General features: G+C 40.7%; 1 protein-coding gene across 3 annotated transcripts in view; it reads right to left on the bottom strand.

Moving 5' to 3' along the window:
- Positions 1–11,950, bottom strand: part of LOC135485877 (solute carrier family 4 member 11-like) — a 48,826-nt gene extending 36,876 nt beyond the window's left edge. For all 3 annotated transcript variants that reach the window (XM_064768214.1, XM_064768217.1, XM_064768215.1), the window contains exons 1-2: positions 11,894–11,950; positions 8,332–8,402 (exon numbers count right to left, since the gene is read on the bottom strand). The gene's annotated coding sequence lies outside the window, so the exon portion shown is untranslated. The remainder of the gene's footprint in view (positions 1–8,331; positions 8,403–11,893) is intronic.
- Positions 11,951–12,367: the final 417 nt, after the last annotated feature.

The raw sequence follows: 12,367 nt of genomic DNA, 5'->3' as shown, positions 1-12,367 counted from the left end.
AACCATCATGTTCTAGGTAGCCTACTTCTGTGCCAAGAACCATCATTTTCCAGGTAGCCTACTTCTGTGTCAAGAACCATCATGTTCTAGGTAGCCTACTTCTGTGCCAAGAACCATCATTTTCCAGGTAGCCTACTTCTGTGCCAAGAACCATCATGTTCTAGGTAGCCTACTTCTGTGCCAAGAACCATCATGTTCTTGGTAGCCTACTTCTGTGCCAAGAACCATCATGTTCTAGGTAGCCTACTCCTGTGCCAAGATCCATCATGTTCTAGGTAGCCTACTTCTGTGCCAAGAACCATCATGTTCTAGGTAGCCTACTTCTGTGCCAAGATCCACCATGTTCAAGGTAGCCTACTTCTGTGCCAAGAACCACCATGTTCTAGGTAGCCTACTTCTGTGCCAAGAACCATCATGTTCTAGGTAGCCTACTTCTATGCCAAGATCCATCATGTTCTACACAGCCTACTTCTGTGCCAAGAACCATCATCTTCTAGGTAGCCTACTTCTGTGCCAAGAACCATCATCTTCTAGGTAGCCTACTTCTGTGCCAAGAACCACCATGTTCAAGGTAGCCTACTTCTGTGCCAAGAACCATCATCTTCTAGGTAGCCTACTTCTGTGCCAAGATCCACCATGTTCAAGGTAGCCTACTTCTGTGCCAAGAACCATCATCTTCTAGGTAGCCTACTTCTGTGCCAAGAACCACCATGTTCAAGGTAGCCTACTTCTGTGCCAAGAACCACCATGTTCAAGGTAGCCTACTTCTATGCCAAGATCCATCATGTTCCAGGTAGCCTACTTCTGTGCCAAGAACCATCATGTTCTACATAGCCTACTTCTGTGCCAAGAACCATCATGTTCTACATAGCCTACTTCTGTGCCAAGAACCATCATGTTCTAGGTAGCCTACTTCTGTGCCAAGAACCATCATCTTCTAGGTAGCCTACTTCTCTGCCAAGAACCATCATCTTCTAGGTAGCCTACTTCTGTGTCAAGAACCATCATCTTCTAGGTAGCCTACTTCTGTGCCAAGAACCATCATGTTCTAGGTAGCCTACTTCTGTGTCAAGAACCATCATGTTCTAGGTAGCCTACTTCTGTGTCAAGAACCATCATGTTCTAGGTAGCCTACTTCTGTGCCAAGAACCATCATGTTCTAGGTAGCCTACTTCTGTGCCAAGAACCACCATGTTCTAGGTAGCCTACTTCTATGCCAAGATCCATCATCTTCTAGGTAGCCTACTTCTGTGCCAAGAACCATCATCTTCTAGGTAGCCTACTTCTCTGCCAAGAACCATCATCTTCTAGGTAGCCTACTTCTCTGCCAAGAACCATCATCTTCTAGGTAGCCTACTTCTGTGTCAAGAACCATCATGTTCTAGGTAGCCTACTTCTGTGCCAAGAACCATCATGTTCTAGGTAGCCTACTTCTGTGCCAAGAACCATCATGTTCTAGGTAGCCTACTTCTGTGCCAAGAACCATCATGTTCTAGGTAGCCTACTTCTGTGCCAAGAACCATCATGTTCTAGGTAGCCTACTTCTGTGCCAAGAACCACCATGTTCTAGGTAGCCTACTTCTGTGCCAAGAACCATCATGTTCTAGGTAGCCTACTTCTGTGCCAAGAACCATCATGTTCTAGGTAGCCTACTTCTGTGCCAAGAACCATCATGTTCTAGGTAGCCTACTTCTGTGCCAAGAACCATCATGTTCTAGGTAGCCTACTTCTGTGCCAAGAACCATCATGTTCTAGGTAGCCTACTTCTGTGTCAAGAACCATCATGTTCTAGGTAGCCTACTTCTGTGCCAAGAACCACCATGTTCTAGGTAGCCTACTTCTGTGCCAAGAACCATCATCTTCTAGGTAGCCTACTTCTGTGCCAAGAACCATCATCTTCTAGGTAGCCTACTTCTCTGCCAAGAACCATCATCTTCTAGGTAGCCTACTTCTGTGTCAAGAACCATCATGTTCTAGGTAGCCTACTTCTGTGCCAAGAACCATCATGTTCTAGGTAGCCTACTTCTGTGCCAAGAACCATCATGTTCTAGGTAGCCTACTTCTGTGCCAAGAACCATCATGTTCTAGGTAGCCTACTTCTGTGCCAAGAACCATCATGTTCTTAGGTAGCCGAGTTCGAATTCAGAGCCAGACATGGCAAGAATACCTTCCCAACCCCAGCACTACTATTGAGATAACCCACTCAATAGTCACTGTTCCGACTGAGTCACCAAGCACCCATAGAAATGTGAGTTCTTGCTCTGAGCATACCATGTGTCTAGAGATGTCAGTACCTCCATCAACCAGCCACCACCCATCTCGTGACAACTCATGAGAACTCAAGGTCCCTTTCACTGCCAAGCCCTAAAGCTACCATAGAAACTAGAGTGCTTGCTTGGATAAGTGCCCTCCTATCGTATCGATTCTTCGTCTTGATCATGAAAGAAAAGACAAGATGATGAGCTTCAATGACATTTATGTAACACTAGCTGAGAGGAGGTGACATGCTGGCTAATGCGAAGAATCTGGATGGGGAAGTGTTTAGGCTTGAAAACCTCTCTCAATGTTTCTCAATTGGGAAGGATCTTTCCATATTTAGATGATGCTCAACGATGACTGAATTTGCTTTCCTTGACTCTCCACTGGACTGACAACTGCAGCAAGTGCTTCCCATACTCTCAAAGGGTAGAACCCCTGGCAAAAACTACAGTGACATCAGATTACATATCAACAGATTTTGATAACGAATCATCTATCTATCAAGAGTTGAGGTCTAAAAGCGAGAAGGGAACGTTCAACAGGAACACAACAACACTCCCAAGCTTCTTACCTGAATCCAGTTATGAAGACCACGAGAGCATATCACAACCAGACAGCGTCAGAAGCCTTGCCATAAATTGATACCTCCGAAATGACCGTGATCGCCTCGATGGAAAATAATCACACTGTCAGGAGCTCTGCGTTGCTGATTGAAAGGATTACGTGGTGATGCAAAGGGATTTCAGAGGATATGATACTGTAGTACAGTACGTGCAAGCAAGGCGAATACTGACGACATAATCGTAGTCAGGGGACTTGTTATATTCTAAAAGTTATGAAAGTGGAGTGGCGGACAGCAGATTTGAAATTGCCTCAGTTCAGGTAGATGCACAACATTCGAACACTGTTGATAGTTTCTTCACTAAGAAACATTGAAAATCTTAAGGAGAAGCCATTTGCCAACAACAGTTCATCAACGGAGCTTATCCTGGTGTTGTAACCTAGTTTTCCCTGTTGGCAAATTGAATCAATGATGACATTCAATTTGAGAATATCTTGCAAATTTCCAATTCAGAAAGGTCAGGTATTTTGTTGTCAGGGGAGGGCCAGTGAAATTCTTGCAAATACCGTATTAAATGTATGGCATTTTAAACTTCAAATCTCAGTTCTGGGTTGCCTCAACTGTGGCTTAGAGTGTACCAAGTACATTGAGGCAACCCAGAACTGAGTTGGTTTCAAAGCCATAGCTAATTTTTTTATCGTGTCTGTTTGTGAGATGGTCCTGATAACGTCATACTTGTATTTCCATAGCAAATATTCTGTGCTAGCAGACTTTAGACCGAGCCTTTGGGATCAATACGAGTATGCATTATGACTGAGATAGAACAATGTATAATCGTTTGCATGAAGTGCATGATAATGATTAACTAGAAACCTTTTGGATGGGACTGAGAGCATAGGAACAACATCTCATCAAATCTATCCAGGCAGGTCAATTCCAATCAAGTGTTGGAACTTATCTGAAAGGATGGTTCTGTAAAAACTAGTAATACTAATAGTATTAAAACTAAATCTTGTAAATTCAGTATGAGATTTTATGGTACCTTACCACGCGTCAATCCAACTGAGAACCCAATAGATTTCAAAATGAGATCACTTGATGCCACATGAAGATGAATTACCGAATGCCAACAGAATTACAGCATTGACGCAGAAATTCAATGAGCTCAGTCATGCCATGACGTGACCTCATCACTCATTGGAAGTTCACATCCAATTCGGCACAAACCGTAATACAGACTTACAGAGATCATGTCAGTCAGGATATCGTGACATATATATCGGTGAGGTCAATATGTCTTCAATTGACCTATGCTGAGAACAACTGATCAGCATGATATTTTATTGATTTAACAACATCTCACGCTTTGATCATGTATACACAATCACAATTGTGTTTATGATAATTGAACCTCGTGTCAAAATTCAACTACCTATCACATGAAGTGGATAAGTACAGCCTTAACCTAGAGGTAAGGTCTGAACACGCGGTCCCAATAATTGACTGCCAGGGATTCTGACTGGTATCCTCTTCAGTTTGTGAGAGACTTTCTGACAATCACTTTCTTTCAGTGATAAAATGATCAGATTGTGCCCATTCTAAATCTGAGCAGATGAAATTGGCAAGATTTGATCCATTCTAAGGGACCTCAATCTAATTTGCAACATCAGGCCATATTGAGATGTTCATTACCAGCACAGGTCAATACACAGGCCGGATGGCAACATGATGTCATTACCAGGTGTGATTGCATTTTGTTCGCAGTGACGGCAAGTGATGAGGATTTTATCAAATTGCAACATCACTCCGATCTTTCAGACGCAATGACCAGAGATCACCAGGTTAGGGCCATCAGGGGAGAGGAGACATCCTTTTCTGGCTAAGTAAAATCATCCATGGAGATTGCTCCATATAATGTAGTCATAGGAAAGACAGAAAGACAAGCCTTCGATCATTTCTTGACAGTTCCTCAAGTCAAAGCCTCCAGTCCACAGCCTAAAACATGCATATAATTTGTGGACACTCTTTCTAAATTTTAAGAAGACCATCTGTTCTCTTCTACATTTACATTTTGCTTGTGAAATTCAGCTCTCCAAAGGTTTTTCATGTTCTTGCCACTTAATCTTGTGAACAAACAACGCATTATCATAAGCACATCATATCCATAGAATAACATACAAATGGGTCCAATAACACTGCTTAAAGGGGGACTATAGGCAGGAGCAGAGAGGCTAATTTGGCTCTCAGATTAGGTGTCCCACCACTAGGGATGCTATTTTCTCCTCTCATCCCAACAGACAATCTGCTCTGAAGTTTGGGTTCCTTTATCAATATCAGTCCACTGTGACTACCAGTAATGAATAGCTGTGCAGTTCCAATCAACTTACTCCTGTCAGGTCTGGTATTAAAGCTTGATGAATCTTTAAAGTCAGACTCAATGCGATCAAGGAAGTGATCACAATAATTGAAGAAATAGATAGATAATCCAATCATGCTGCCTCCTGATCACGAAGCGGCATAATCACCAAAATACATGGCTGAGGTGGTAAGTTGGATCACAGGAGATTCATCATGTTGACAGGCGTTAGCCCAAAGAAGATGTAGATATCCAGGGTTGTCTTTGTATCACATGTTCATGTACCAGACAACAGAGCGTCTTGAAAGTTTGAGGGAGATTTAAGCTGCAATTATGTTGCAATCAAAGCATCATGTCCACAGATAGGATGCTGGTCCTGTCAAGGTTTAATTTGCTGTGGACGAGTTGGCATTATCATGAGAATCAAGCCGGTAAAGTGACTTATCAGAGGTAACAAACGATGGCAAAATAACTGTTGTAGCACTCTTATCTCATTCGCTTTGGCATTTGTTGCGTTTCTGGTCTAAATAGGGAGCAATTTAGCCGAGTTTTGATGTGTAGATGACTCTCAGGAGGCACATCTTGTGGTATTGACGAAACCGGCAAGCCCTTCATCCAAATGGGATACATTCCGCCACAGAATATTGCATTTTCTGTCATCGCTACAGGACCACTTGCGAATGTGATTTGCCTAAGCTGGGCACAATCTTTAGAGATGACTGTATATCAAATGAGCAAGGAGCAAGGAGCAAACTCTTCTCCTTTGCCTGAGCGAAAAACCACAGCTAGAATTTGACAGGGATCTCTTGCTGAACTGCCTATTTTTCTTTCCAATTCCTGTGCCACGGTGGTAAGACAATTCCCACTTACAATGCCTGGATGAATTCGTACTGGTATGTAGGACAGACGAGATCATCTTGACCACCATAGCTTTTACCGTACATTTGAAGAGTATAAAACCATGAGAGTCAGGTAGGTGCATTGCCTCAACACACCTTTTTTGTCATTACCTTTGCTTTGGAACAATTACCTTGTTCTTGGGCAATCTCAGTCCTAATTGGATTTCAATAGAGAGATTTTCGATACTCTACTGTGGTTCTTTCAGCCTACATTGAGGGTAATAGCCACCTGTTGTTGAGTTCTCCAGGCATACTATTACTACACATTTCAACACAAATTGTTAGTGTTTTTTAGCAAGTGGAGCAAAGAAAATGAAGAAAATCTGTATGTGTGATTCAAGTATTTTCACCTTCAAAATGTTTCAATGAGAATGAATCTAAAATTGTAGAAATGAAATCAAGCGATGTGTTTTCAATGGTTTTGCGGTGGGTGTTTCAGCCAAGTGATAGTTCAGTACCTGAGCTGAAGAGGTGTATGTCTGAAGTTCACTCTCATTCATTGTCTTTTTTGAAGGAAGAGGAAATGCCAGACACAAGATACTACATCTCAGTTATAGCTAAAGGGCAGGCTGATCTCATCGGGGCCTTTAGTCTCTCTGGATACGGACAGGGCTGTCCGCTGAAATGGGAGACGAACTTCAAATTGACGGACATACTAATCTGAAAGCAGTGAACCTGTTAGTTGAAAATTCACCATTTCAAAAGGTCAGGTTGGAGACGATACAGTTTAGGTAGAGATGGTGGACAAACTCAAGTGGCAATGTTGCAACTGGAGGCACAGATGGAAGCTAATCAATATTATCAGGGCATATTTGCTGGAACAGCACCAATCAGGCCAGAAGGTGGGTTCAGTTGAGCAATAATCAATAAATTGAGACATTCCCAGAATGGTTCAGACAGTCCGGACAAGGCAGAACTGTGCAAGTGCCATTGGCCCAAATCATCTGATACATCATCACAAAAGATGGATTGGGCATTAGCAATTATCAGCCGTTTTTGTAATCAACTTGGCCTTCATCGGCTCATGAATGCACTATTATAAATGGTCAAGTCATCTGCAGTCTGTTCCACAATCAATATGCCATAGTGCCGGGTCCGGTCCGTAAACATGGTGACACAATGGCTGGGCAAGACTTCAATTCAAAAGAAATCAATTAGAAAAAGGCATGGATTTGCAGCAACTGACTCTTTTCATTGTCTGCCAATCAATACAATCTGAGGGGAAATAGAACAGATGTGATAAAACAAAGTCAATGCTGATCTGGTGATCACTGCAACAAGTCATACATCATTTTCTGGTGTTTTGCATGGAAGGCTGGCCAGGGTCAGGAGAGCCAGCTCTACATCCAAGCTCTCTTCCAAGTTACATGCACAATAGATTCAATGTCTTGGAGTGCACAGTTCTTTTTCTTTCCCCAAACAAAGTTGAGACCAAAATGATGAGACTCATAGTTTGTTTAGTGTTTGATTTGATAGTTCATTCAGGCCGTAGATTGTTTCCTGGTCAGTGGGCAGGGCAAAATACCTTTTTTGTCCCAAGCCTGTCAAAACATCGCCAAGTCTGCCCCATGGGGGGGGGGGGCATTTCCCCTGCCAGCCCCTCAACTCCATCCTGACAATTTCAGGCCATTTCACTCCATACATACTTCCTCCCTCGGAAACATGCGCAAGGAGAAGTCTTGTTGCAGGCCCTGTTTGGAAGAGATTGCTCCACTCTAGCTAGCTACTCGTAGTACTATACTGTACTACCCTTTCAATATAAAATAGTGGTGGTGATTTTTGAGCTTGTTGCAATCAACATATTAATTGCCATGCTTAGCTATCAACGCAACAAAAGGGCAGTGTCAGGGTAAAATAGCCTGGCTTGGTTGACACCGAGACAATAGCCAATACAATGGTGAAGAAAGCTAAACAATACAGATTCAATCAAAGCCATGTCAATCAGTCACCTTGGGTCCTCTTAATACAATTACATAACACCTGAGGTGTACTGCTTCAATCCAGTTCTTAGACTAGAGTCAGTGCATGACTAGCATAGTACACTACATGGGGTACCGCACTACATGTGTTTCTGAGTGAAGCAGGATTATGATTTCATAATTTTTCTATAACTTTTTAGGATTATCACCAATTTCCAACACTACTATTTCGGGGTAAGTGTCCATTCTGTTTCAAGTTTTTCGTTTAGATTGAAAAGGCCAACACATTGAGACTTCATTTGGAGCAAAGAAAGTAGATTTAGAAATGGAACTCACCAGGTCTGGAGCTATGGATGACTTCCTTTAGTTTCCACGTTATTTTATATCCTTTTTCAGCTGATGTCAATCTGAAACGAGAGATGGAAAGTAAGGCTCCATAAAGCAAGTGTCATGTTTGCAGATTCCCTGACAAGGGTTAGCCATTGAACCATTTGGCAGTGATGACCTTTTTTTAGAATTTGTGAGGGGTTCTGAAAATGAGCCAGTACTTGATTCTTATCATTATCCGCCTCAATTTTTGGTTTTGTTAAAATGTATAATCAATTATTTCTCCTTTATCATGTTTATGGTTCATTTTACTTTGAAATGGATGAACTTTAGCAGTGTAGATGTTGATTTTCAGGCCAGCCATAAATAAAATCGAACCCTGTAGTGAAATCATTGCATAGAAAATGAGTTGTCAAGATAATAGAGCACTGCATTGTTGAGCTCCAACCCTGGAGACAAGATTCTGTTTATTATGACAGGAATGCATCTCATCCTTGCATACCCAACAGCAACGACTCTACAAGTGATAGATCCTCAAGTATTGATCATCGATTCTCTAATTTGATTGGGTGAATCCAAGGCGGTACCACTACCAGTGATGTCCATGTACATTTTGACTGCTAGATCACAGAGCTAGTCAGAAACCAATACCATGCAGTATGACAAGAAAAAGAATGATGAGTTTTACACACCAACTGCTATAAATATCAGTTATGCCAAGGCAGTATGCATGGCATTGCACTTGTTAAACATCTCCAGCTAAGATTATTGAATAATAAATAATAACCTCCCAGTGTTTGCATCTATTCAGACCAATGCTTTTTTAAATAACAGACCAATACATTGATAATTATTGAGTTCTCAGGTACAAACACTGGGCTGTCACAGAACAATCAATGTCTAGCAAGATGCAGCAGACAGGGATGGATCAATGAATTACCAACGTTTTGAACAATGCAGCAAGTCAGAACTTTGCAATAACTGGTTTAATAAGTTTGTGTCATACCACTCAAGATCTATTCTTACAACAATTTTTTTTTTAGAAACAACTAATTCAGTTGAACTCAAGCGTATCTTGCATATTCAATACAGCTGACTTTCCGCTCCGTTGCGAGAAATGACCAAAGTCATTATCAGTGTGATCAAGTGTATCAGTTTTTCATACACAAAGGCCTACACATTAATCTATTATTATTAACCCAATTCACAGTTTGATTTTGGAACATCTCAACACAACATACATGTACATGATATAAAGCAATCATGATGTCATCATGCATTCTTCATATACGGGACAAGTCAGCCCTCTTTACGTTTCACAGATACATTCTTCATGTCCTTGCATAGACACTACCACTACCAGGACATCTCGATCCAATGTATTGCACTTATCAATACCAAAGCTGACATTGGATCATGGTCTTCCTGCAAATAGGTCATGACCAAGTGGGAGGGAATATAAACGGTGCCAAGCATCCTGTCCTGTCTGTCCGAAACCCATTTATACTTGCCATATTTGTCATTCTGACCTGACTGAAATGCAGTCATCTTTGGCTACATTGCAGTTATACTTGACCATCTCCTGAACTTTGCCAGATCAGGTCTGTCGTCAGCAAATATTTTAAAGCTGATCCTTTGCCATCAAGGCACTAAAGATATTCTTATTATCGAACAAAGTGTTCCTTTGAAAAAGATCATCCGCATCATATCACCCACAGGGTAACAGTAGACGAAGCCTACACACTTGGCATACATGTGAACATACTAGTATTGATCAGGAAAAACCTTTGTGCCGAATTCTGTGCAAAATATATTTGCAACCTAGTTTCCGTTAGAGACTAAACATCAAGGAACTTGATCATGGTGCTACTCACACATACACACTCGTCTTGATTATATCTTTTCATTTAAGTATAAAATAAAATAACAGCCTGAGTTCAGTACTAAAACTGCCCTTGAAAGAAACAGCTTTTGGTCTTCCTCCAGTTCCAAGTTTGTAGACTTTTTAAATTTGACTTGCTGTTATGGACTTTCAAACAAGTCATACAAATACCATTATAACCAGCATTCTAAATCACAAATCTTATATATAAAATTAGGCCCATTGCCGAAACAATTTTTTTTGTTTTCTGCTTCTCCATCTACATGCACATGTATGTAAGTGCGTTGGATTGGAACAATGTAATCCAATATCAAAACTGTGCTTTGACCAAATCAATCGATCATATAAACACATAATGCAAACAATGGTAAAGTGTGCATTGAACAGATTAAGATTTTGGTTTCAACCAGAGCAGATACATGTAATGTAGAACATGTATTGATTATGAAGTGAAAGTTAAATCCTTGTTTAATTTCAAAAAATAAAAAGTTGAACAAATCCTTCAAACCTGTAAAACTTTAAGGCTGGCATTTACGTGTACAATACTAGACTTCATTTGAAAGAAAAAGCTTGAAACTCTTTTAAAACAGCTTAAAATTACACCAGTGTTCAGTTCAAGAAAAGCACTTCTTTATTGGTTGGCTGTGGTACTTCCAAACATATTTTGTTGGCCTTGGTTTGTTGAAATAGCACCGGGAAACCTAAAACAATTTCCTCTGGCACAAATAAACAAAAAGCCATGAAAGGCGCGATGTACATTTTGTAAACATGAAAATCAAGGTTTGCGCCAAAAATCTATAACTTCCATTTCAATCAATAATAACATTTACCAATAATCAGCACACTGCATGATTAACTTCGTACAAACATGATGCCTTATGGTTCCAACCTTATCAAGAATGTGTAGAACTAGTATTTTATAATGACAATGCGGTTTTAATGTTACTATTAGCAGTCTTGTTTCATATGGACAGCTCTTTGAAAAACCTCCATGTAGCTCATCACGCTTTTAACACCCAGCTTTTTTTCTCAGAATGACGGCCAAGTTTTATTTCAGCCGTCTATTTCCACTGTTTCAGACTCCTTTCGACACCCCGTTTTCATAGGGTTTTCTATAGCGTTGTATCAGTTTAGCTTGGTGCCTGTTCACAAATACTTCTTTTGGAATATCATCCCAGTCTCCACAGAAAACTTTCTGGGGTTTCCAAGAGCAGTTACAAGAGCAGTTATTTTGTACTCAGCAGAGGTACAAAGTCTTGACTCAGTTGGGAGTTGAACCAACAATCTTTTTCACTGTGCTAACACTGCCCATCTATCATGACTATACTTTTTGTCTGCTCGCTTGAGACCACATCACGATGATGGATAAGACTGATAAAATTGCTCCAATCCATTGGCAATGTAAATATTTGTAATAATATCATTGATTATGTACAAAATACATGTAGTGTAAAACAGTGTCAGCATCAATGTTTATGACATGTCAAAAAAGCTTACAATATTATTGTACAGTATCAAACGTTTCCATCAAAACTCAACATAGATGGCTGGGGCTGAACAGCATGGGCAAAGAACCAATACAGAAAACTAACTACTACCGAGTTATTTTCACTTCCGTCCGATACGAATGCCAGTAAAAAGCCCGATTTCTAATCTAAAAAGCACTTCAAAGCCAGGAAACGAACCTACCTGGCAATAAACACCATGAATGACCATCTTCCACAGGTTGCAATGCTTGAATGAAATGCACATGACAGGCAACTCACAACAGTGGGCAATAGGTCCCCCTGGGGTTGAGACAAAGAACTGAAGACACTTGTTCAGTGAAGTTCATAGCTGTAATTTAACCACTCACAAAAGACTGGTTGCCAACTCGTAACCTGTGATACGAATGGTACATTTATTGTACATGTAAACATTGTGATGCTCTTTCACACTGATCACCAGGGCAATTAAAGATATAATCATGTCGCACACCATCAATCATGATGATGTAATCTATAGCGCAATTCGTCAACTTTGTTGTGTCACCACTCCTTCCCATCATATTGACAACACTATGCCTGTATGTATGATTGCATTTTATTGCTGACTTGTGCTCAAATGTTTCAAATTTAGGGATAGTCTATCTCTAAGCCACATGCCAGAGTATTTAGATGTGGA

Source organism: Lineus longissimus, chromosome 4, assembly GCF_910592395.1.
Source record: "Lineus longissimus chromosome 4, tnLinLong1.2, whole genome shotgun sequence".
NCBI lineage: Eukaryota > Metazoa > Nemertea > Pilidiophora > Heteronemertea > Lineidae > Lineus > Lineus longissimus.
Note: the sequence above shows the minus strand (reverse complement) of the source record. Positions and strands in the feature narration are given on the sequence as shown.